This window comes from Cynocephalus volans, chromosome 14 (genome assembly GCF_027409185.1).
Source record: "Cynocephalus volans isolate mCynVol1 chromosome 14, mCynVol1.pri, whole genome shotgun sequence".
Classification (NCBI taxonomy): domain Eukaryota; kingdom Metazoa; phylum Chordata; class Mammalia; order Dermoptera; family Cynocephalidae; genus Cynocephalus; species Cynocephalus volans.
The window spans coordinates 14,322,721-14,347,283 of NC_084473.1; positions in this window are offsets into that span (position 1 = coordinate 14,322,721).

The window sequence follows — 24,563 nt, forward strand, 5'->3', positions numbered from 1 at the left end:
TCTCACAAATAGTCAAGTAACAACATGAAGGCGTAAAAAAAGGAAACAAACCAGAAATAAAGAAAAAACAAAGAGAAATTTTTTTAAAAATAACAAAATGGAAAACTGTTGCCCTAATATATTAATAATTATGTCAAAGATAAATGTACAAATATACCAATTAAAAGAAAGGGACTAGTAGATTGGATTTAAAAAATGCAACTCTATGCCCTGTATGAGAAACTCACTTCAAATATGGTATTATAGCAGGTTTAAAATAGAATAATGGAACAAAATATATTATAAAAGCATTAATTGATACAAAGCAAAAGTGGCTGTATTAATATCAGGTAAAGTAGACTTCAAAGCAAATAAAATTACTAGAGACAGACAGGAACATTACATAATTATAAAAGAGTCAATTCACCAAGAAGATGTAGCAATTATAACTACATGTGCACCAAAAAACAGAGCTGCAAAATATGAGAAGCAAAATCTGAGAGAAGTGAAAAGAGAAATAACCAAACTTATACTATAGTTAAAGACTTCAACAATCTTTTCTCAACAGTTGACACAGGCAGGCAGAAATTCAGCAAGGATATAGAAAAACTCAATGACATGAACCAATAAAATCTAACTGACAATTATAGAAAATGCCATGCAACAACAGCAATATACACATTCTTTCCAAGTATCTACAAAATGTAGACCAAGACAAATCACATTCTGTGTGATAAAACAAACCTCAATAAATTTAAAATAATTGAAAACATATGAAGTGTATTCTCTAGCCACAATGAACCCCCAAGGAAAAGAAATTCCCATGGAAAAGAAAAAATATATCGAACCAGAAAAAAATAAATAAAAACAAAACATATCCAAATTTGTGGGACATAGTTAACATGATGCTGAGAGAGAAACTTATAGTACTAAATGTATAATTTAGACAAGAAGAAAATCAAAATCAATAATATAATCTCTAACCTAAAGAACCGAGGAAAAGAAGAGCAAAATAAACCAAAAGCAAGTAGAAGATAAAAGCAGAAAGTGTTATAATGATCTATTTCTTTCACTATCAGAAAAAAGTCTTTATGTATGTTAAACCTAGCGTATTTTTAAAATTCCATTAAAAATTCTTCTCATCAGAGAGCTCAGTCATGACATGAGAGAGTTAATTGTATAACTAAAATATATAATTGTATTATTATTATTATTTAAACTATATAATTTTTGTTCATGTTCTGATTAAAAATAGTCATATGGTCAGACCAGCATGTACCTGCACTAATTCCCAAATTTCAAAAGGAATTACTGGGAAAATCCTCTTTCACTTCATGCCCATCCTCCACCTATATTTCTTTTACTTTTTTAGGGGGTAAGGAGCTGGCAAACAACTCCCTACTACTTTAGAAACTTGCTTTAAACCTTTGAAGCTCTTGACTCCTTGCCACCCCAAGCAAATAATTACTCCCAAATTGGTAGAAAATCAATTTTTGCTGAATGTGAAAGTTTTTCTCTATCCACAAGTTCATATATTTAGAAAAGAAATTCACAATTAATCAATCAAATGCAAGCTGTGAGAAGTGAAGTGAGTTTTCTCTGAATTCAGATTGCATTAAAACGTTTTATGTAATCCTAAAACTACAAAGTACCAACAATTACACATGAGGAGAATGAGAGGAGAATTAATCTTAAACACAGTGAAAGGAATTTGTTTAGTAATTAGTTTCTATAGTAAATACCATATCCCCTAAACAGTTTCACTTAGGATATCCAATCAAAGGTCATATCAATATCACTAGAAATGAGTTTGGTCCTGTTTTCACTGTCTCTCTTCCTCACGATCGTGGTTTGCAGGCATGGTCTTCAAAGTGAACACCTGTCTCTCACAGCCCTCCCAGTGCTGCTCTGCAGGGACACTCTACATGTGCAGACTTTCCTACCACAGCCTGAAGTACCCTGTCTCTATGCAAAATGATGCGCAATTTTAAAAGTTTGGGGCAAATGTAAGGAGTGTGCTAGAAATAAGCCAGGTCACTGAAAACAGAAATATAAAAGAAGTCATACTGTTTAATATAACCAATATAAAAGTCTCTACAAAGAGAATGCAAATAAAATCATGCTTTATTTTTCCCCACTGGAACCCCATTGTCTTTATTAGCAGAAAGTTGATTAGCTTCCTGTTGATACTAATACTTGTCCTCTATTCCTTTACTTATCCAACAACCTCAATGTTATGCTTTACCTAAAGGACTGAAGTCCTCTTCTAATGCCAAGCATGGGATAAACTGGACTCCAGCCAATCTATTATTGCCATAGATCCCTATGGCCACTCTATAGCTTAACTGAAGATTACCCCACACAATAAGATTGGTGGTGTTTATCCATTTTAACGATGATATGTCTACTTGTTGAATCCCAAGTTTATCACAGAAATAGGATGTCACTTTTCTGAACATGGGACCCAAGTTCACAGCTCTTGGGAATCTCAGCATGTGTGTTCCAGAATAAAAGCAGCCCAGAAGCATCAAATCAAGGACCCAGGATTACTATGCTCACTGCCTCCCTCGTTATAACTCCCCAAAATAGTAGGTCACCTTCTTTTTGAATTTTCAAAAACTAAAAAAGCCTTATTAAACCCTATTCCTGGAAAATAAAGAATACTCATTGCTATAGTCTGAATGCTTGTGTCCCTTCAAAATTCAAATGTTGAATTCCTAACCCCCAAGATGATGTTATCAGGAGGTGAGGCCTGTAGGAGATGATTAGGTCTTAAATGAGAGTGGAGCTCTCATGAATGGGATTAATACCCTTATAAAAGAGTCCTGAGAGAGACATCATGCCCCTTAAACCATGAGAGGATGCAGTGAAAAGGCACCTTCCACAAGCCAGAACGAAGGCCCTTATCAGACACCAAATCTGCCAGTGTCTTCATCTTCAACTTTCCAGCTTTTGGAACTGAGAAGTTCTGTTGTTTATCATAAATAATAAAAAGTAGCAGCCCAAATAGACTAAGACACTCTTTCTCCATCCAACTTCAAAAGGGAGCCAACCACTCAATAATGCCAAGATGTTCCATTATCCTAAGAAGGAATCCTTAGGAATTTCAGAATGATCTCTGCTCTGATGCATACCGACAAATATAGCACTTCTGTTGCTAAAGAAAGAAAAAAATTGTTGATCACCTCCAGGGCAGCCCTTTGGTAAAGCATCTGATTACACTAAAAATAGAATATGTTTTCCCTGTCTTTTGAAAAGATAGCAATTTATCAAAATGTTACTCTCTACTTACTGTTTTGTGCTGTCTTCATTTACCACTTATTTCATCAATCTGTTATATCTCTATATCATAGAGAGAGAACTAACAGTAACCAGCACATCTATTTGGTGTGAGGCATTACATGCTCTAATTTAATCCTCTCAAACATTAATAGTGTGAGGTGACCTTGTGGATAAATAGCAACTCATTAAGTTTGAATAACGTGCTCAAAACTCTAGCCCTATGGGTTGTAGGCAGGATTTGACCTCAGGTCTACTTGACTCTAAGGCATATGTAGCTGTGAGGTGCTCACTCAGAAGGAACCAAGACAAAAATTAACTTTTAAGCAGGTTTTTTTATTAGCCCACTAGTGACTGTCTCCCCAGGTAATCTCATTGGAGAGCAGCCTCAAGCCTTGGTCTTGTGGAGTTTATAAAGGCAAAAACCACATCCTGTTGGCACACGGGTTTGTACAGGTACAAAAAACAATCTAGGTCACTAGGTTCCAGGTGCAGAAAGCAAGCTAGATTACTAGGTTGCAGGTGCAGAAAGCAAGCTAGGTCACTAGGTTACAGAAGCCAAAGTGAGCAGTTAAGGTAGTCAAGCATAAAAATTTCTGGAGTGGGGGGGTCTAACAATTTTAAATGGCATGCCTACCTAAGATGGCATTGGTAATGCTCTGGGTTCCCTGTTACAATGTCTATGTATTACCCCAAACTGTCTAATTATCCTCTATGAGAGGTGAGGGGAATGAACCTCAAAGACATTAAAAAGCATATCCATACCAAGGTCTCACCGCTGACAAGAATCAGAACTAAGAGTCAAACCCAGATGCTACACCTCCACATGCTGGGCATGATTTTCTCAGCATCTCTAAGTCTAAGAACAAATCACATTGCATTAGTGGCTGTGTCTGTCTCTAAGACATTTCCTTTCCTTGAGTCACTATCAGAACGGAAAGAGATAGATGCAAGTGAAAGCAATCAGTCCTTGGGAAGAAACCCTGAAAGGAGCCCATTAACCATAAGAACAGGATATCTGGGGACATCTTTCAGAAATTCTCTGCCAGGGACCTTTTCAGTACACTTACAACCTGTCCCTGTTATCAGAGGACTGTCAACAAGCACTTAAGGAACTCACCTGCCCACTAAAATGCCCTGTAAGCCAATGGAAAATTTTTCTCAGTTGGGATCAGGAAGTCATAGGCCCTTCCTGATTGTCACAGGATCCAGAGACAGTCTGGCACAGGTCAGACAGGGACCCACCACCTGTCCCTCTGACCTTTGTAAGAATTGACATGATAAGGAGAAGATGAAAAATTTAAGAAGATAACTAACCCCTAAGGTCCTTCCTTCCATTTTCTCTGAGAATATTTAACATTTTTACTTTCAGGTACAAAAACAAAAATAGAAAACAAAAAAAAAATCTCCCTTATTTTAAGGTCAAGTCATCCCTTCAAAGGAGATTCGGAGGAAGTTGAAAAGCTTCAATCAAAAAACCAGTGATGGAATCTAGCATTATCAGATGTCATGCCATGTGCTTTACATAAATTATTGCATTTAAGCCTTAGGGAAAACCATAGAAGAGGATTCTGCGTGTCAGCATGTGCAAATGACTTAAATGTCTTATGCTAATGCTGACAGCTAGTTGAGGGCAGGGATTTTCTTTCTATAGCACAAATTTCCATCCCAGAAAAAAACAACAAACTACGTAAGAGTGAAACACTGGCAAGTATGACAGTGAGTGCTGGAACAGAAAAAGGCAGGGTTTGCCATCCACACCTAAGGCAGTGCAATCCTCAGCTCACATCTACCTCAGATGTCCTCTTCCACCTTTCCAAAACCATGGTGGACACGGGGCTTGTGAGTTGTGAGTCAGAAGAGCATGGGTATGAACACTGGTACCCTGAGTTGGCCAACAGCAAGCTGGTGACTGGAAGTAAGTGGCTCTCTCTCTCTCTGGGCCCCAATTCATACACACATAGAGGGGACATTGGACTAGGTCATCTGCAAGATCCTTCTAGTTCTAATATTTTTTGAGTTGATAATACTCAAATACCAATGTTTATAACAAAATTGAAAGTTGACATAAAGTATTAAATTGTGTGATTTAATAATTAGCAAATGGAGGTAAAATGGCATCATGTTTTGTTTTCTCAATAAGTGTTCACTCAATTCACTGAGGATTGGAGAAATATGAAATTCAACTTACAGATTTTTAAATCACTGTATTAATCTGTTTCTGTTGCTTATAACAAATTGGAACATTTATAACAAAATTGGGTAATTTATAATAAAATAAAAGTTATTCCATATATTTTTGGAGGCTGCGAAGTCCAAAGACCAGGGAACACATGTGGTGAGGGCCTTGTGGGTGAGTGGTGACTCTTCACAGCAGTGCAGGTTGTCACAGGGCAAATGGCTCTAGCAAGAGAGAGCTAACCTGCTCTCTTGCTGTCCTTCTAAAGCAATCAGAACCATACCCATTACCACCCATTAAGTCATCAACTTATTACTCTGTGAATGGATCAGTCTACTCACCCGGGCATGGTACTCCCAATCTAATCACCTGTTAAACGCCCCACCTTTCAATTACCATAATAGGATTCCCCACCCTCAACACTGTTAGAATGGGGATTAATACAAGAAACTTTCAGGAACACAGTTCAACCCATAGCAACCACAAATTGTTTCTGCTTTTGAAATGGTAAAGGTAAATACTAACTAACTTTTTAAATAATATTTTATGGTTTATAAAATCCATGTGTATTATAGCATTGTCTTCACAAGTCTTTGAAGCAGACATTAATATTCCCTGTTAAGATCACTAAGACCCAGGAAGGACAAATGAGTTGTCCAGAGGGACAGGGTTAGAAAGTGGCAGAACCAGGACCAAAATCCTTGTCTTGACTCCAAATCTCATGTTTTTCCTACTTGCACACCTTTCCTAAGATTAACAATCAATAAAACCTATTTTTACCTTACAATGAATTAAAATTCAGCTTTTATCCTCAAAGGCATTACTAGAACTATTTAATGCATCCAGTTGGAATATGATAAAATTTCTGAATATAGTTTGAGGTTACTTATTTATTGTGGGGCCCTAAAGTTGTGGCTTTTCATTTTCTAAGAGCAAAGATGAGGAGAAAAGAAAAGACGAAGTATTTCCACATTGTCTATAAAAAGTTAATAAAGTTAAAACTAGAGGTTCAGTAAATTCCCATTAGCAGGTTTGACTCAGGTTTGAACTGTAAATGTGTTTTCCTGCCCAGAGCTAATACCATTTCTAATATGCCTTTCAAACATCGTGTGACCAAATGGACACACTTTTCAAGTTTTTCTGTTGTTTGAATGAAGCACAATTATTATTTCACAACAAACAAAAATGCACTAAAATGCTGTAAGTCCACTTCTCCCCCACTGAGGGAAAGAGAATTAGCTTCTGGGGAAGTGCAACTGGACACCCTTTACTACAATGGAGAGAAGTCTTAGTTATGCTTTTAGAACCCGTGCAAGTGCTGTCTGTGGGAAGGTGAAAGGTTGCAGAGACCCTGTGTGACAAGGACAGGACACAGAGGAACATGGACACTCCCTCAGGCCCTGAGCAAGCTGGAAATGTGGAGGGACCCCAGAGAGAAGGAGCAGACTAAAACCTGCAATTGTGGGAGGAGTAAAGACAAGAGCAGATGGAGTCAGGCCTTCTCCACCCTCTGCTCCCCGGATTCCAATTCTCATCCTCATTCTGAATCTGAGCCCACTGACACTGAAAAGAGAGCTCCCCCTCCCCCCACACCAAGTCACCGACATAGAAGGAGAGACTGGCCATCTGGGTCTCCTGTGGAAGCCATGGAAGGAGAAGCAGGTAGTGTTGGACTTCCAAGCTGGGCCTCTGGTGGGTCTCAACTCCAAAATTTCTCTTGCCCCTGCTGCAAACCACATCCCCAACCATGACCATGTCTGAAAGAATCAAGACACAAGCTTCCAGTGACATTAAGCAAGGAGCACCTCCTTCTAAGGTCCTCAGATGCCTTAACCATACACCAGAGGGGCGATCACTTGTCACACCTTCCTGTTTAAATTACGTGAAGGTGTCTTGGAAATGAACTCTTAAAAATGTTTGGAAAGATGCAGTTGGTGCAGGACCATAACTGTGAAACTTAAACATAAACATACAACCTGTAGTGCAATGATGTGGGCAACGTTTGTATGGGGGGGAAATCATGTAAATAAGGGCACTGTTTGAAAGAAACACAGAAACCTCGAAATCAGTGCTCATTCTGCTTCTACCTAGAGACAGAGTTTAAAAGCACTGGGCTGCAGACCTCATCCTTATCAATTCAGAGCATAAGCAGCTTTCATAAAAGTGCCCCTTTGAGTGCAGCAAGCTCTAACGCCCCATGAAACGTTCTTTAAAGGTTTAACACACTGTGAGTAGGTCCCCAGGGGAGGATTAACCAGTTCTCCCTTTTAAAATAAGCCAAACATGTGCATTTATAATAGAGTCTTGCTTCTAGACCTGATCCCATGGATCAGTTTTGAAATTTCCCTGAGACAATGGCCAGGAGAACATTTAAAAAAATAAAACCTTTGTTATTTTCTCATCTTCTTAATTTTATTCTCAACTGTTATGTTCCCATAGAAAGAGAGAGAGAGATGGAAATATATATATTTATGGAGGAAGGAACCCACAACAACAAAAGTGTCTAGGGCCCACAAAAGTCATAATGCAGCCCTGTCCCTTCTTTCCTTACCCCTTTCTCTGGTTATCTCCTTCCCATCATTTAAGGCTCAGTTGACGGGACAACTTCTACAATAGGCTTCTTTGAAATCAAAGAGGAAAAGCAAGAGAAGCTTAAAAACTAGTGACCAGAGTTATTAGAGGAAGACCAGGCTCAAATCAGGATAACCTGGTCAATACCATGGTGAGAGAATGGGAGCTTCCATCCTTGCAAGGCCTTCAGGAGAAAGAAATGCAAAATGAGCAAAGCTGTTGTATTAGTGCTTTTTGTGTTGCTCTAACAGAATACCTGAGACTGGCTAATTTATAAAGAACAGAGGTTTATTTGGCTTATGATTCTGGGACAGGTGCATCTGGCACGGGCCTCAGGCTGCTTTTACTCATGGTGGAAAGTGGCAGGCAGCTGGAGGGTACAAGCAGGTCATGTGGCAAGAGGAAGCAAGAGAGGGAGCGAGAGGAGGTGCCAGGGTCTTTAAAACAACCATTTCTCATGGGAACTAATAGAGCGAGAACTCACTCAGGCCCCTCTCCCCTAGAGAGAGCATTAATCCATTCCTGAGGGATCCACCCCCATGACCCAAACAGCTCCCAACACTGCCACATTGGGGATCAGATTTCCACATAAGCTTTGGCTGGGACAACACATCAAAACTCTATCAGCTGTATATCCAGGCAGGAGTCAAAACCAAATTATTTCACAAACATAATAAGGAATGAAGGAAAACCACAGAATCTCATTCCAGCCTCATAATTATGAAGAACACTTTTTTGGCAATCAATTTTAATCACTGATTAGCTGAGAAGCTGTTTTATGGGAAAGTCACTGATGAAACAAATACTCCCTGTTTTGCTATGAAAATACTTTTGACTTGTCAAGAATTCAAACTGGTCTCTGTGCAACTCATGCACATTAAGAAAATGTTCCTAGAAGTGCAAAAATAGCATTATTTTATATGTTCAGAACAAATTGGTTAGTTTTATTTTCAAATTTTATTCTCTCATTTTTTTATTGGAAAAGAAGAAAAAATATAAAGGAGTGTATGTGTGTATTATATAATATATATCATTAAAATCAGGTTCCTATCTACTAGAGTATTCCTGGAATTTTTTAATTAAGAAATAGAATTTATTTATAATTATCACTTTTTTCTACAAGACTGTAATGCTCAGGCTAATGTTGGAATCCTGCCAATGTTGCCAATTGTTGAAGCTCTTTTACCTGCTGGTAATCCTGCTATGACTGGGCCAATTGTCGGGCTAGGGCTCGGTCTGGAGCTCACAGACCCTTCCAGCCTATCCACACACTGGATCACAAACCCTTCACATGCCAGGCTGGGTACCCAGATCCCTTCACACACCAGGCTGGGTCCCCAGACCCTTCACGTGCAGGTCTGTGAGCTAGGTAACCAGCCAAATGGTCCTTGGAGCCATAGGTCAGAGAGCATGGTTGTGCAGAGTAGCTGCCTGAGGCACTAGATGCCAGCCAAGGTGGTGGTGGTGCCCATGCACACTAACTCCACCCACACACAACTTATTTACAAAGAATGTACCGCACCACCCCCAACCAAACCTAAGGTGAGAGGGCCTGATTAAATTATTCTATTTTCCCAACACAGACCTTAGACACAGCTTCTACTAACTCTTCAAACATTCTCATACATATTATGCTATTAATTTGATAAAGAAATTAAGTCTTTCTTAGTACACTTAGTAATATGCTTCCTAAATATAATCTCATGTGTTTAGTGGTATATAGGTATAGATGGATTCACGGTATTTGTGATTACATTTACAATAAGTGTTCAAAGATTTCAAATGGCAATTTGTTACCATTTATAATCTTCACTTATAACCAATGTCTGCTGAACAAAAGGAAAACTAAAAATGAGGAGCTCTAAATAATGTAGCCACAAATAAGTAGTTAAAATAGTTTAAACAGCAAAGTTTCAATGACAATGTAAATGGGCAGTTTTTAATTCCAACTGATATAATCAGTTGACAATCTTATAATGTTGCTACAATTTTCCATGGCTATAAACTTGGGTATTTATCTAACTTCTAATCTCTTTCCTCATGTTAAAAAGGAGGTTAATAATACTCATCTATACAGTTGTCTCCAGTGGTAAAGAGGTGAGTATTATTCATTATTTCAGCAAATATTCATTGAGTTTCTGCTATTTCAGGATCTGCTTTATATGTTAAACACCTAGAAATATGTGGAACATACTAGATAATATTATTTTTTTAATGGGATAAAAAAAAAGTGAGCATAGACTTTTCTAAGCTACATTCACCCTAGAAATTATTTTTTCCTTTCCAAAGTCAAAAAGTTTTATAAAGTTCCTCACATCAAAATAGCACTGAAAGGATGGCCCTTTGTAGCAAGTGCAGTACCTCCACACAGGAAGAGAGATGTACTTCCAGCCATTTTCTGTATTTGCATCAATGTGAAAAAGGTTGATAAAATCAAACAACGTGAACAATAAACATGCACTTGAGAAAAATTCTAATTTAGAACGTGAGCCTTTGCAGTTGAACAGAGAAAATCTTTTGCAGTCTATATTGGTATCATGAACATAGTCCAAAGTAGGCTGATGTAGGACACAGAAATACATCAGTCAACCACAAGGTCCAATGACAACAGAAGAAAATCAGCCAGAGCAGAAAAAGACTCACCAACTGGACCCACTAAATTTCAGCAAAACCCTCATTTGGAGGATTTTTATGGTAGGTGTTAGAGGTACTCTTTTGTACAACAGGAATACCATGTGTTTGTGTTGTTTAAAACACTGAATAGAATTCATTTCTAAGCATGAGTTCCACCTACACTACTTTTTAGAGCTCTCAGAGATCAATGCAACTCACTTCAGGGAATGCTTTGTATTCACATTCAGTCTCTCGCATCCAATTACAAAGTACAGCTACGTATTTCTACAGTAATCATAGACTACAGAACAATTATATCAATAGTGCTGTAGATATAATTGGGTAGTTTCAATTTCAACCAAAAAGTTATAATTTTCACTAAGCATTAGTACATACTCAAAGAATAATGGTTCCAAAAAAATAACTAAAACTATGGTGATTAACTAAAAGAGCATCTTTTTAATTATTAATTCCCCTGGGTCTGTCATGCAAGGAAGGGCCATGTTGAAAGAAGAGAAATAAAACAAACAACAGACAAACAGACAAAACCCACTATGATTCAGTAAGAAGAGTACTTCCCACATTCAGTTATACCTCTTTGCTGTGCAGCCTGGACTAAGGGACAGAATCTCTCTGAGCCTCCTGTATATAATCATGGGTCTGTTCCAAATGATGTCTCAGATTCCTTCTTAATGACATTTTACAGTAGTTCATTTGCTCTTTAATATAAAGTTAGGTACACTTAAGGCCTTTGATTTAGAGCTTCTGGGGAAGAAATGTCTTAGTCACATTAGTAACCACAGATTGGCATAAATATTATGCCACATTTGTTATTAAGTTGTGACTTAAGAATGTGGTGGAAATTTAGAACAGATTAGTAGGTTTATTAAATAAAATACATCAGCCTGTTATGTCAAGACTGTCTCTCAAAATAGTAGGATTCAAAGAATTGTTTGATAGCATGCTCTTTCACTTGCATGCGTTACTGTTCATAATAAGTTTACAAAATATCACTCCACCATGCAGAGACTGGTGAGTTCAACTACTGTATCTCTGAGAATCTGAAAGGTACTATTGAAAGGGAACTTCGCCAGAAAATGGCCATCTTTGGGGTAACTAAGATCTAGCAGAAAGTTTCACTTAGCCATTAACTTAGGAACTGATAATCATCAATTCCTTAAGGTTAGCAGAGGAATTGAGAAACTGATCGAATGGATAAAACTGCCCGAGGATGAAATCATGCCCCAAAAGGCTCCTTCTCAAAAGTTCATTTCTGTTTATTGTCCATTACACCCTCTAATGTTGATTTACTTTAAATTTTTACATTAGGAGGAGTTTCAAGATGGCGGCGGCTGCGGCGGCTGGCGCAGAGTAGCTGAGGTGGAAAAGGTGGCCACTGGGCCTCAGGCAGCCGGGAAACTTGTGGACCTTCCTCTGGCCATCTCTTAAGGGAGGACTGCTGCTGCTGGCCGGTCGTGGGGGCTCAACGCCACTTTGCCCCCGGCAGGAGAGGCTGCCTCATTTACAGGCAACAGCTTTGAAGTGTGGAGCAGGAAAAGAACTGATTCTTAGCTGCAAAAGCGAGTCTTGAAACAGGGAACACGGCGCCAGGGCTGCTGTGGATGCAGCCAGGATCCCGGAGGCTGGGGCCGCGCTGAAGGCGGCCAGCTGCCCTATTCAGGATTCGAGGTTTCAGGCCGGCATTAAAGAAGATTCCTGGGAGCGCCCGAGCGGCGCCGCGACTGAACAGCCCGAGGCGGCAGCGCCGAGAACACGGAAGGCAACAAACCAGAGACAGAGCGAGTGCCCGACCTGGCACAGCACTGTGAGTGATCCCTGGCACAGCTCTGTTCGGGGGGTGGATGCCCACGTGGCTCCCGCCTGCACCACCAGGCCACTCACTGCCCCGGTGCTGCCTCCATTTTCCCAGGTGCGGGCAGCTCCGCCCTGCTCGGCCATCACTGAGCCCATTTGCTTGGCCTGGCGCGGGGCTTTCCGGACCCTGCGGGCCGGCCTCCTCTCCCACTCCCTCCGCGGTTCTCTGGCAGGGCTGGGGGTGTGGGGCGTCCTGACCAGTTTTGGGAGGGCTAGGAAGTACGGGCAGGCCGACTGTCACTCCACCACACCCTGGACTCCGCCCCAGTAAACTTCCTGTTACTGGGAGGCAGATACCATCTCTGCGACCACCAGTTTGGAAAAAAGCCTAACGAATTTCTGGTTGGGAATAGTGTGGTAGGAGAGTTCCCAGGTCCGCTTGAACCTGCCGGAGAGCAGGCTGCAGGCGGGCACTAGACTCGGTTTATACCGGGGGGATACAAAGGTGAACAAGACCCGAAAAAGATCTACACAGTGCTACAAAGGCACCCAGAGAGACAGGTCGTCTGTGCCTAGCAGAAACCTGGTAGACTTCTTGGGCGAGGCGGTGCTGAGCAGGGTCTTGAAGGCCCAGCTGATAGACGAGGGGTGCAGAAGACACACCCCAGCCCAGCACAGTGTGCACAGAGGGGGGAGACGTGCGGCCAGGGAGGCGGAGACTCGACAGAAACCACACACCCGGTGGGGTCGCCACTGCATGATCTAACAGCCTGGGCCAGAGCACACAGAACGGGGAGAAGTCCTGCACAGGAAGTGAAACCTCAACAGAGATCACACACCCTGTGGTACGTGATCCACCAGCCCAGCAGAGTACAAGCTGACCAGAAAGGTGGATCCCCGGAGAAGCCCAAGACCCGAGGCAACCACACACACAAGGCACTAGAGGCCAACTGAGCAGTCACGGAGGGAGCCATACCAAATTGGCAACCACAGCAACATCCTAGTTAGTCATTAGTCTTAAACCGGTGGACTGTGAAACCCCCTGCCACAATGAATAAACACCAAAAAAAAGACACCAGAAATACAAAAAATCAAGAAAGTACACCACCAAAAGTTAATAAATCTCATACTCTAGATCCTATAGAACAAGAAGCCCTTGAAATAACTGACAAGGAATTTCGAGTGATAATTCTAAGGAAACTGAATGAGATACAAGAAAACTCAGCTAGACATCATGATGAAATGAGGAAAAGTATACAGGATCTGAAAGAGGAAATATACAAGGAAATCAATGTCCTGAAAAAAAATGTAGCAGAACTTGCTGAACTGAAGAAGTTATTCAGCGAAATAAAAAACACAACGGAGAGTTTAACCAGCAGGTTTGTCGAAGTGGAAGAGAGAACCTCTGAACTTGAAGATGGGCTGTTTGAAATAACACAAGCAGACAAAAAGAAAGAAAAAAGAATCAAGGACATGGAAGAAAATCTGAGAGAGATATCAGACAACCTCAAGCGCTCAAATATCCGAGTCATGGGTATTCCAGAAGGGGAGGAAAATGGAGATTCCATTGAAAACATATTCAACAAAATAGTGGCAGAAAACTTCCCAGGTATAGGAAAAATCACAGATCTTCAGATCCAGGAAGCTCAACGATCTCCAAACGTATTCAACCCAAAAAGGCCTTCTCCAAGACATGTCATAGTCAAATTGGCAAAACTCAGAGACAAAGAGAGAATCTTAAAAGCTGCAAGAGAGAAGCGTCAAATCACCTATAAGGGAGCCCCAATCAGGTTAACATCAGACTTTTCATCACAAACCCTAAAAGCTAGAAAGGAATGGGATGATATTTTCAAAATACTAAAAGACAAAGATTGCCAGCCAAGAATACTCTACCCTGCAAGGCTATCCTTCCGAAATGAGGGGCAAATAGTATATTTCTCAGACAAACAAAAACTGCGGGAGTTCACTACCACAAGACCACCCTTACAAGAAATCCTCAAGGGAGTACTGGGTTTGGTTCCTGAAAAATAACTACCACTGCCATAAAAACCCAAGAAAAATCTAAACCCGCTAGTACAATAAAAATGGCATTCACGAAGAGAAAACAAGCTAACAAAAACACTATCTACAACCTAAGGAACCAACAAACAAAGAAACCAAACAGTAAATCAGAAAGCAAGGAACAAAAGACACCTAAGACAACCAAACAACCAATAAAATGCTAGGAATAAATCAACACCTTTCAATAACAACTCTTAATGTTAAAGGCTTAAATTCCCCAATTAAAAGACACAGACTGGCTGACTGGATCAAAAAGGAGGACCCAACTATATGCTGCCTACAAGAGACCCACCTCACCCATAAAGATTCACACAGACTAAGAGTGAAAGGATGGAAAAAGATTTACCATGCAAACAGAAAAGAAAAACGAGCTGGAGTAGCTATTCTTATATCTGACAAAATAGACTTTAAACTAAAAACCATAAAAAGAGACAATGAGGGACACTACTTAATGATAAAAGGACTGATCCATCAAGAAGACATAACAATCATAAATATGTACGCACCCAATGTTGGAGCAGCCAGATTTATAAAACAAACTCTATTAGACCTAAAGAAGGAAATAGACACTAATACCATAATAGCAGGGGACCTGAACACTCCACTGTCAATATTAGACAGATCATCTAGGCAAAGAATCAGTAGAGAAACACAAGATCTAAACAAGACTCTAGACCAATTGGAATTGGCAGATATCTACAGAACATTCCACCCAACAACCTCAGAATATTCATTCTTCTCATCAGCACATGGATCATTCTCCAGGATAGATTACATATTAGGTCACAAATCAAGTCTCAATAAATTCATAAATTTTTACATTAAAAAATAAAAATTGGAACTAAGTTTTCTTGTTTTTGTTACCTTTCCTAATCAACTGCAAACAAAGGAATTCCAAGAGAAAGGCAAAGCACCCTAGCTGATTGATTATTAACTCACCCTCCTGCTCAAAGGAAAATTGCATCCACATTAGTTAGAGGTACGAGTCAGGAATTTTTATGTTCCAGTGATGCTTGACTGAGGTTATGGTCTTTGAGCTCTCCCTAGGAGATAAGGACACCAACCCCAAAATAACATCAAGGGTTTGAAGCTGACCAGTCCACCAATTGCAGACTCTATGATGCCAAAGCACCCAGTCTGTCATGGGACCGTGACATCTGACTCAGACCCTCTGCTAATCCCATGACCAGCCTCCCCATTTGCCTGCAGGACAAAACTCTTCCTGCCTCCCTCCCTTTATAAACTCCAGAACTGGCATCAGAAGGCAGAATGATTTTAACCTGGTCATCCCCCAGATGCTAGTTATCTATTTAAAGCTTCCAATTCTTGCATAAACTTTTGGATTTGGGGGTCACTTGTTTAGTGCAAGAGGTCAAGCTGTGCCTGCTGCTGGTAACACTACCTGCCAATATCTTCCCTCTGATCCCAGTACCTTCTTCACTCTGACCTCCATCAGACAGACACCAAAAGCTACAAGGAGAACTATGTTCCACCAGGGAACCTTTGGTAGTTTATAATCTTCCCTGGGGCAATTCATAATTTTCACTGAGCCAGTTCACTCGACACATCTTATCTTTGGTCTAAGTGTTTTTCATTTGAAAATCACAAACATGTTGCTAAGCTAACATAACAAGGCTTGAGGTTCACTTGCTCACACTTTCAAGATCTCTCCCGTTACCCTTGGTTACTGCTGCTGAAGGATGCTTCCCTTGTCTTTAACCTGCTCTTCTCGCAAGTGATTTTCCTCAAATCTCACGTCCTGGCTAGACTCATTCACCCATTGCTAGGTCTGCGCTCCCCAAATCCTCCCTTTACCAACCCTATGCAATTTGTAAGTAGTCACCCTCCCTTTATCCTCTCTGCCCAAAGCTGCATGTAACAGATTAAATTCCTGTAATCTCTTTTCCTGTGTCATTCCTCTAATCCTTTTACCATTCAACTTTGTCTTTGTAGTGTTTATTTCTACCACTTCCAACTTCCTTTTCTTTGGGCAGGAGATGGCAACAAATGCAGTTTCAAGAGAGGCAGAGATATAGATGGGATCTTAGGAAACCTGGGTAAGGTCAGAGTTCCCACTAGCTCTCTGCAGGACCTTGACCTAGTCAGATATGTGTTAGCAGCCATGATTCACTGAAAACCTCCCTGTCTTTGAAGAAGCATAGAACAGATTTCTCACTCATGGAAGAGTTTCAGATAGGTAGATACAAATGCCTGAAAATCAATCTTGGGCACTTATTTCAGCCATAATTATTTATTGCCAATATTTAATTTTCTCCTTAGAAATAGCCTTATTATAGATTTTTTCATATCACAGTTTATTTAACCTGATTATTAATTTATATTTTAGGATCAGCATGTCCTTCCTTGAGGAATCCATTCTAAGGCATGCCAATAAATGTGCAATCATTCTCACCAGCCTGCTCAAGTCCGTCAAACTGAGGGAGGGGCACAAAAAGGTCGAAAACCATCTTGGAAAGATCAATCCATTTTATTTCCTAAAAACAAAACAAAACAAAACAACCTAAAAGAAGTGAGGGAGAAAAGAAACCATGCTCTCTTATTGATAATTCAAGGTTACGAACCAAAGCCTTCACACCTACCTCCATTCGCCACCTCCCCGCAAGCCCTCCATTTCCCAGGGATCAGAGGAGGACAAATTGGATCATATATTCGAAGTGCTTGTTCTCCTTGTAGGAAAGAGGTCATATTAATTCTCAGTGTTTTCACTTCCTATTCTTCCCATGCCTTTGACCTTAGCTCACTAAAAGTAATTTATACCTGGTTGCAAGGGCACCTGAGAACAGCTCCATCCACCTCAGAAGTAAGCAGGCATGAGTTAGAGCACTTGGCAAGTCACACTCACTTGACCACAGGACTCCCCCTCCACTGCTTGAATAAACGTAATTATAAAGACAATAGCAGCCATGTGGTGACCAGAGGTGAGTTACTGTCAGATGAAGATGGGAGGCTGAGTCAGTATGCTGCCTCCCACTAGGAGAAAGTTCAGCTTTGTTATGCGGGTGTGACTTACAGATCCCTAGGAGTTCTTCTGCCTTATAGCCAGCTCCACAGAAACATGCTGCTGCAATTTTTCATTCACTGCTTTCAAGGAGTCAAGAAGGGAAAACAGATGCAGACACTTCCTCTGAGAAGGCTGATAAAATAAATAACAAATAAACTAAAGTTATTTTTCTTTTAAATCAGGTATATTAATTCCCTGTCTTGTTAATGTCATCATCATTTTGTTCCCAGGCACCCATGTCAAAAAATTCTATCTTTATTATACCTACATCCAATTACAGTTTTCTATCAGTTGTGCCTCCTGAATATTCTCTAATTCACCCTCCTTTGCCTTCATGAGGACCCCAGTAGTCTGTTTTCTACAGCTCTTCAGAAATCTGCACTGGAGGCATTTATTCCAGTGCATCTCTCTGATCAATCCCTTGTGCATTTTGGGAACCAGAGAAATTCTGAAATAGAATATTCAGAGTGGTGCAGGGGTTCAGGACCAGGTGAAGTGGTCCAACATTGGTACCAGCACACAAGTTAGACACAGGAAGGGAGAGGAGATAAAAACCAGAGAGCCTCCTGCTGTCATAGGCACAAGAGCGTGGTAGCTGGGGCCTGAGGGTGAGGAAAGAGATATTAAGTGTTATCACTAACCAGACACCTGCCTAAACTGTTTCCATGGCTCCAGGTGTCTACTCAATATGATATACATTAGCACTCATAATCTAATTCCCAAATACCTTTTTAGCCTCACCTTTTATTTCTCCCCCAGTTATCCTCTACTCTAATCTAAACAAAATTTAAAGTTTACAGTCTTCAAGCCTTTTCTACTCATGTCATAATCATTCCCAGGAATACTGTTTCATCCAATTAGACATTCTATTTGGTCTTTACAATTTAATTAAAAGACAGCTCTCTCTTTTGAGGTCTTTCTATTCATAGACACCTGCCTCTGTATTTCTACATATTCTTTTTTCATCTAAATATTGTTTCTATATGGCTATATATCTTAAATTGTTTCTTTATGTTTTTGTTTTCCCCACTGGGCTGAGTTTTTATTCCAGGAAAATCCTAGGTTTTATCACTCATTTTAATTCTAACATCTAGCACCATGACCAGAACATAGTTGTATAACAAACTTTTGCTTAATTCAAATTAAACTATATATAATGGTTGAAGGTTACAAAGTGGAAGCAAGTGAGAAAGAGAGAGAAAGCAAGCATGAACAATTTAAAAGAGTAATTTTGTTTTTCTTTTTTCTTTGGTTTTTTGTTTTTTGTTTTTTGTTTTTTTTTTTTTTACTCATTATTCCATGCTGTGGGTTTATGTTTCCCAGGGAGGAAAAATGTGAGACATGGTGTCATGTGATGTTGGGATCATGTCTTGGGAAGATCTGATGTCATCCTGATATGCTGAAGTCCCCCTGCCTTCCTCATGCCTTTTATTATATCCCACCAAAAATGCTATTGTGTTTTATTTGTGTAAAAAACATTTATGTATCACTTACCACATGTCAGGCACTGTTCTAAGGGTTTTACAAACAGTAAGTACTTTAAACCTTGTAATAACCACAGAAAGTAGGTACAATGTTTTGGTCTCAGGATAATTTCTGTGCTCCATATTTCTGGGGACTCTAAAAAGCTTGAGTATGTATGGATTATATGTCTATCAACATTTAAAATCATTATGTCTCAAAGAGCTACTATCAATTAAAAATGCGGAATTAAAAAAATATATGTTTATTAATTTAAAAATAATATGTAACATGTTAACATAAATGGCATATTTTATGAAAAACAACTCTGTTCCTAAACAGGAAAATTTATTGGAAGGCATGACATTGCTTTATATTTTTCAAATCTCTTTAATGTCTAACTTACTAGAATTCGAATGAATTCTCACTTCTGCTTCTGCATTTAATCTGCTATGATATGTCATTTTGGTTCAAGTATATGAAGAAAATGTGGCCTCATCTAGAAATGTGGTTAGAAAAAGGAGGAGTTTTTAATAGGTTTCTCACCTAGTGGTAAATATCCTTTTTTGATATAACTGACAAGTGGCAGTTTCTCAAAGGTTAGTTGCTATGTGGAATCTGAAACCATATCAATAATCATTTTGAACTCTGTTAAATCAAAATCCATTGGTCTATCTTACACTTAAAGTAGATCTTCTACCCATGTTTGATTTTCAGTACCACATCATTTGAAAAGTCTGGGCTCATTAAGTTACACAGATCTTTCAAGAGTTGAAACAGTACGAAATACAGTATCCAAAAAAAAAAAAAAATCATAGTCATTAATATCACCATCAATTTCATCAGAAACATCCCTAAGTACTGGGGAGATGTCAAGCTCATGAATATGGGTTTTCCAAAACTCCAATTTTGACTTGAAAGCTTGAGTTTTATTACTGGCAACAAATATTAGCTATTGTTTTCCTTGAAGTATTAGGCTCACTTCATTTTTGAAACAGTATCTGCCAAATACCCAGGGACAAATTGATTGTTCATGCTTTTGTTGTCCTTTCAAATAAAAGTGACATTCCATGAAAGAAAAATGACTACTTCAGCTCACAACTGAAACAACCACACAGTGCTTTTCTAGAGACAACCATCATGCTTGTCTGCAGCAGAAATGCTTTATACATGCTTCCCATTTGGTAAGACAGAGTATTTTTTAAAGCATACTCAAGAGTTGAGATTTAATAACACATTAACAATATTTACTGTTTTAGCAGGGACATTCTTAAATAAAATTAACTTTTTCTTTTTCTCTGCAAGTGTGTGATGGGGAAGAATGAGACAACTGCTAGTACATCAGTCTCTTGCACACCAGTGCAAAAGTCAACACAGTGAAAAACGCAAAACAATGTCCATGTTGACCTCCTGGACCCCCTGAAAGAATTTCAGGGACTCCCAGTAGTCTACAGACCATGATTGATTGAACTTCTACTTCAACCCATTTTAGAGATAAGGAAATTAGGGTTTAGAGATTCTTACTCCATTTCACAGCTTGTAAATGGCAGATCTGGGATTCAAACTCAGCTATCCAAGCTCCATAAAATCTGTACATTTAGCCATTATACTCTGCTGCTTTACTAACTGGTGCTTCCTCTATGATTTGGGTGGTTTAGAAAATTTTCAGAAGCAATACCTCAAATATGTAATATTTTTATCTGCTAGCTTTGGAACCTAACCACCAGTAAGATGAAACTCAATCATAAGTATATGTTCAATGAATGCAGAAAGAACAATTCTGTAGGCAGATGTTCAGACATGCTAATTTCTTCAGGTGAAAGCTGTAAAACAGAAAGGAGCATGGAGATTTAGGGGAGCTTAGAAAAGCATGAATGGTGTAACTGTACTGAGGATATAACCAGGAAACTGCCCAGGGTGGACAATCTGTCTCTGGGGTAAAACTCTATTCTGACCCCAAGGTAGGACCCAAAGAGGATCAGAGTGTGGACAATCTGATATATCAGGGACCAGTCATCAGAGAAGAGTTCCTTATCTTGCTTGATCAACTACCTGTGTGCTCTATTCACTATCCTCATTCCTACTTTAATTTAATTGAATTGGCAATTCCTCAACAAGTGGTGCGATCCCTTCCTCTCTCACCTTCTCAAAGACTTTCCTTCTCTGTCTTCTCTCTTGTACAGTCATGATCTCCTCTTCTATACTGGATCACTCTAAACAGCTTGCCAACTTGATCTAATTTCAATCATCTTACAAAGCAAACAAAACACAAAAGCTTTGTTTAAACTACCTCCTCCACATACTACCCACGTCTTGTCCCTTTCACAGTCAAACATCTTGAAAGAGTTATCTATGCTCTCTGCATGTACTTTCATGCTCTGTACAACCACTCTCCTCCATTTAAATTGCTCTTTCCAGGGTCTCAGTTGCCTAGTTTTGTCAAATCTACTCTCACATTACGTAGAATATACTATAAAGCATATGTACTTCACAGGGGCTGGTTTTCCAAGGCATTGCAGTTTCAAATATTGACCTTGCAAGGACTGGAAATTTTCCTCAGGCTATAAGTCTCTGGTGTGAGATAAAGATTTGTGGCACAGCAAGGTTGCTGGCTTAAGGACAGACTAGTTACTGATTGTTATGTAAAGACACTGAGAAATTGCTGTAAGGTCACTTAATTGTCGAATAAAATGTCATCTGGCTTGTTTCACTGAAAGTAACCAGCCTACATTGTTAAACTATAACCCCGCCTATGTTCTCTTCCTGTAACTTCCTGGTCTGAAAAATAAATGCAGGAAGAGAGCCCCAATTTGGTGCTAATTTCCCAAGGAATTGATCCGTCTCGCTGGAGGGTCTCAGGGAAGTTAACCACTTCGGGGCCTCTCACTGCTCAGAAGAGATGGGCTTTGAGTAATCTTTTGCATCTCTGTTACCCAGGGGAAGTGGGGTGACAAATCCATGGGAGGCAAAGCAACACAAAGCAACAACCTTACTCAACCTTTCAGAAGCATTGAAATGTCTTGAAACAACCTCTCCTCTTGGCTTCTGTGATCCCAAACTCTCCTCCCCTTCTCTGCCTCACTCTCAAGTGCTGGCTCTTCTCCTTCCATCTCCCTGGTAAGTGCCAGTGTTTCTCAGAGCTTAGGCTGGGCCCACATTGCTTCCCTAGGGAATCTCATCAATTGACATGGCTTTAAATACTCTCTCTACTGATGATTCCAAAAGTTTCATCTCTTCTTCATTTCTTCCCAGAATCCAGTGTTTCCTGGATGGTGCTACGCTGTCTCACGGGCATTGCAAACTTAACACATGGAATATTGAGCTCTTAATTTCCCCTTTGAAAACTTCCCTCACCCACAATGTTCCCTAATCTCATTAAATAATGTCACCATTCACCCAGCTGCTCAAGCCAGAAATCTAGAAGTCATCCAGTTACTCTTCTCTTTGCATCACTCCCCAAATTAAATGTATCATCAGGGACTATCAGTTTTATTTCTAAGGGTTGATAAGTGTGGGGGAGGGGTTAAGATCTGGATTCCATCTACTTTTCTTTATCTCCACTACTGTCAGCAAGGTCAGGCCATTGTTCCTGCCCATTGTCACCCAGTCTGTTCTATTCCAATAAATCTCTAACTGGTCTCCCTGCTATCACTTTTGCATTTTTCCATCTCTTCTCCACAGAGCCACCAGTGATCTTATACGCACATAAATTGTATCTCTATCTCTCTGCTGCTTAAAAGTCCTCAGCAGGTTCCCATTTCAGCATTATATTAAATCATGTTCTCCATCACCTAATGTGCTCTTGTTACATTTGCCTTCATCCTAGTTTCTGGAACACATCAAGACCTTTGGTTTCAGGGCCTTGGACATAACTTGTTTCACCTGCCTGGAAGTCTTTCTATTTAACTCTCAATGGTTGGCTTTTTTCCATCCTTCAGGCCTCAGTTCAACCATTACCTACTCAGGGAAGCCTAACAAATTCTACATGAAGAGGTCCTTCACCCACTATTCTTCATCATAGATACCCATTAATGTCCTTTATTTTATATCTTGTAATAATTCACTTACTTACTGGTTGTCATGTTTATTGTTTCCTCCACTATACCTAGCTCTATTAGGCCAGGAATTATATCTGTTTAGTCTACTGATCTACCCAGAGGCCTCTCATAGAGCTTGGCCCAATGTCGGGGCTCTATAGATATGAGATAACCAAGTGAATAATATTCTATTTCATCCCAATACGGCTATCCTACTATATGAAATTCAGGGAACACTTTCCAATTAACAGAATAATATACTATATGTGACGGTCTGAAATAGAATCAGGGGACTAAACCCAACCACTGTTAAAACTGTCATTGTGTTTCAGAGAGCTATATGTCGACTTTTGGATTAAAAATGTTTGTTGCTACTCTGGTAAGTCACTTAATTTTTTTTTTTCATTTTATTTTTTAATATTTGCCACAGAGCTAGGCACTTTTCTAAATACTCTCTGTTTTAATTTATTTTATTCTCTCAACAACCCCATAGGATAGGTTTGTATTTTATGCCCATTTTACAGATGAGAAAACTGAAGCACAGGGGTTTTTGCAAGAATGCTGACAAAAAAAATAACTAGCATGTGGTAGAGGTGGGATTTGAATTCAGAGAGTTTTACATAAGGGCCTATGTTCTTACGCACCATTTTCTGTTGCCTCCCACAAGGTACCCTCCCTACTTGCATTGGAAAGAGCATAGGATCACCAATCAGAGACCTAGCTGGGTGTAGTTCCAGGTTTGTCACTAACACATCTGTCAGTGTAGGTAAGACTTTCTTCTCTTGGTTTAATTCTCCAGTGAGTGTGGGTGATGCAGAGATAATTACAATATATTCTAATGAGCAGTATAACAGAGTTAAGAACCTACTCCTGTGAGAACATGGAAGAGGCGGGCAACTAATTTACCTGGGAGCATTCCAGAAGTTTTTATTTAAAAAGTTAACTTTTGAGCTGTAGGAAATGATGAGAGTGATGAGAGGGAGGAATGAGAAGACTAATGATAGTAAATATTTACAGAGTGCTAACTATGTGAAAGGAACTGGCTTATCTTTTAATTATCAATTTGTTTTAATTAGCAATTATTTAAATCATCATGATAACTCTAAGAGCTCAATATTATTATTATCCCAATTTTTAAAAAGTAAAAAGTTGAGCTCCAAGATGCATGATAATTTTTCTAGCATGCATAGTCTGGTGTTCAAACCTCACCTGTTACATGTAATGCAATGCCTTAAGATATGAGTTGGGATTTGGGGGATAGAAAACAGTGTCAAAGGTACAAACAAAGGGCCGACCCCGTGGCGCACTCAGGAGAGTGCAGCGCTGGGAGCACAGCAGCGCTCCTGCCTCGGGTTCAGGTCCTATATAGGGATGGCCGGTGCGCTCACTGGCTGAGCGGCCGGTGCGGCCAGTCTCAAAAAAGACAAAAAAAAAAAAAAAAAGGTACAAACAAAGGAACAGAGATGGGAAAAATTATGGAATGTCTGAAAATAAGAAGTTTGAAGTTTATTTTTATAAGAAGAAGCATCAGGAAATGAAGCTGAAG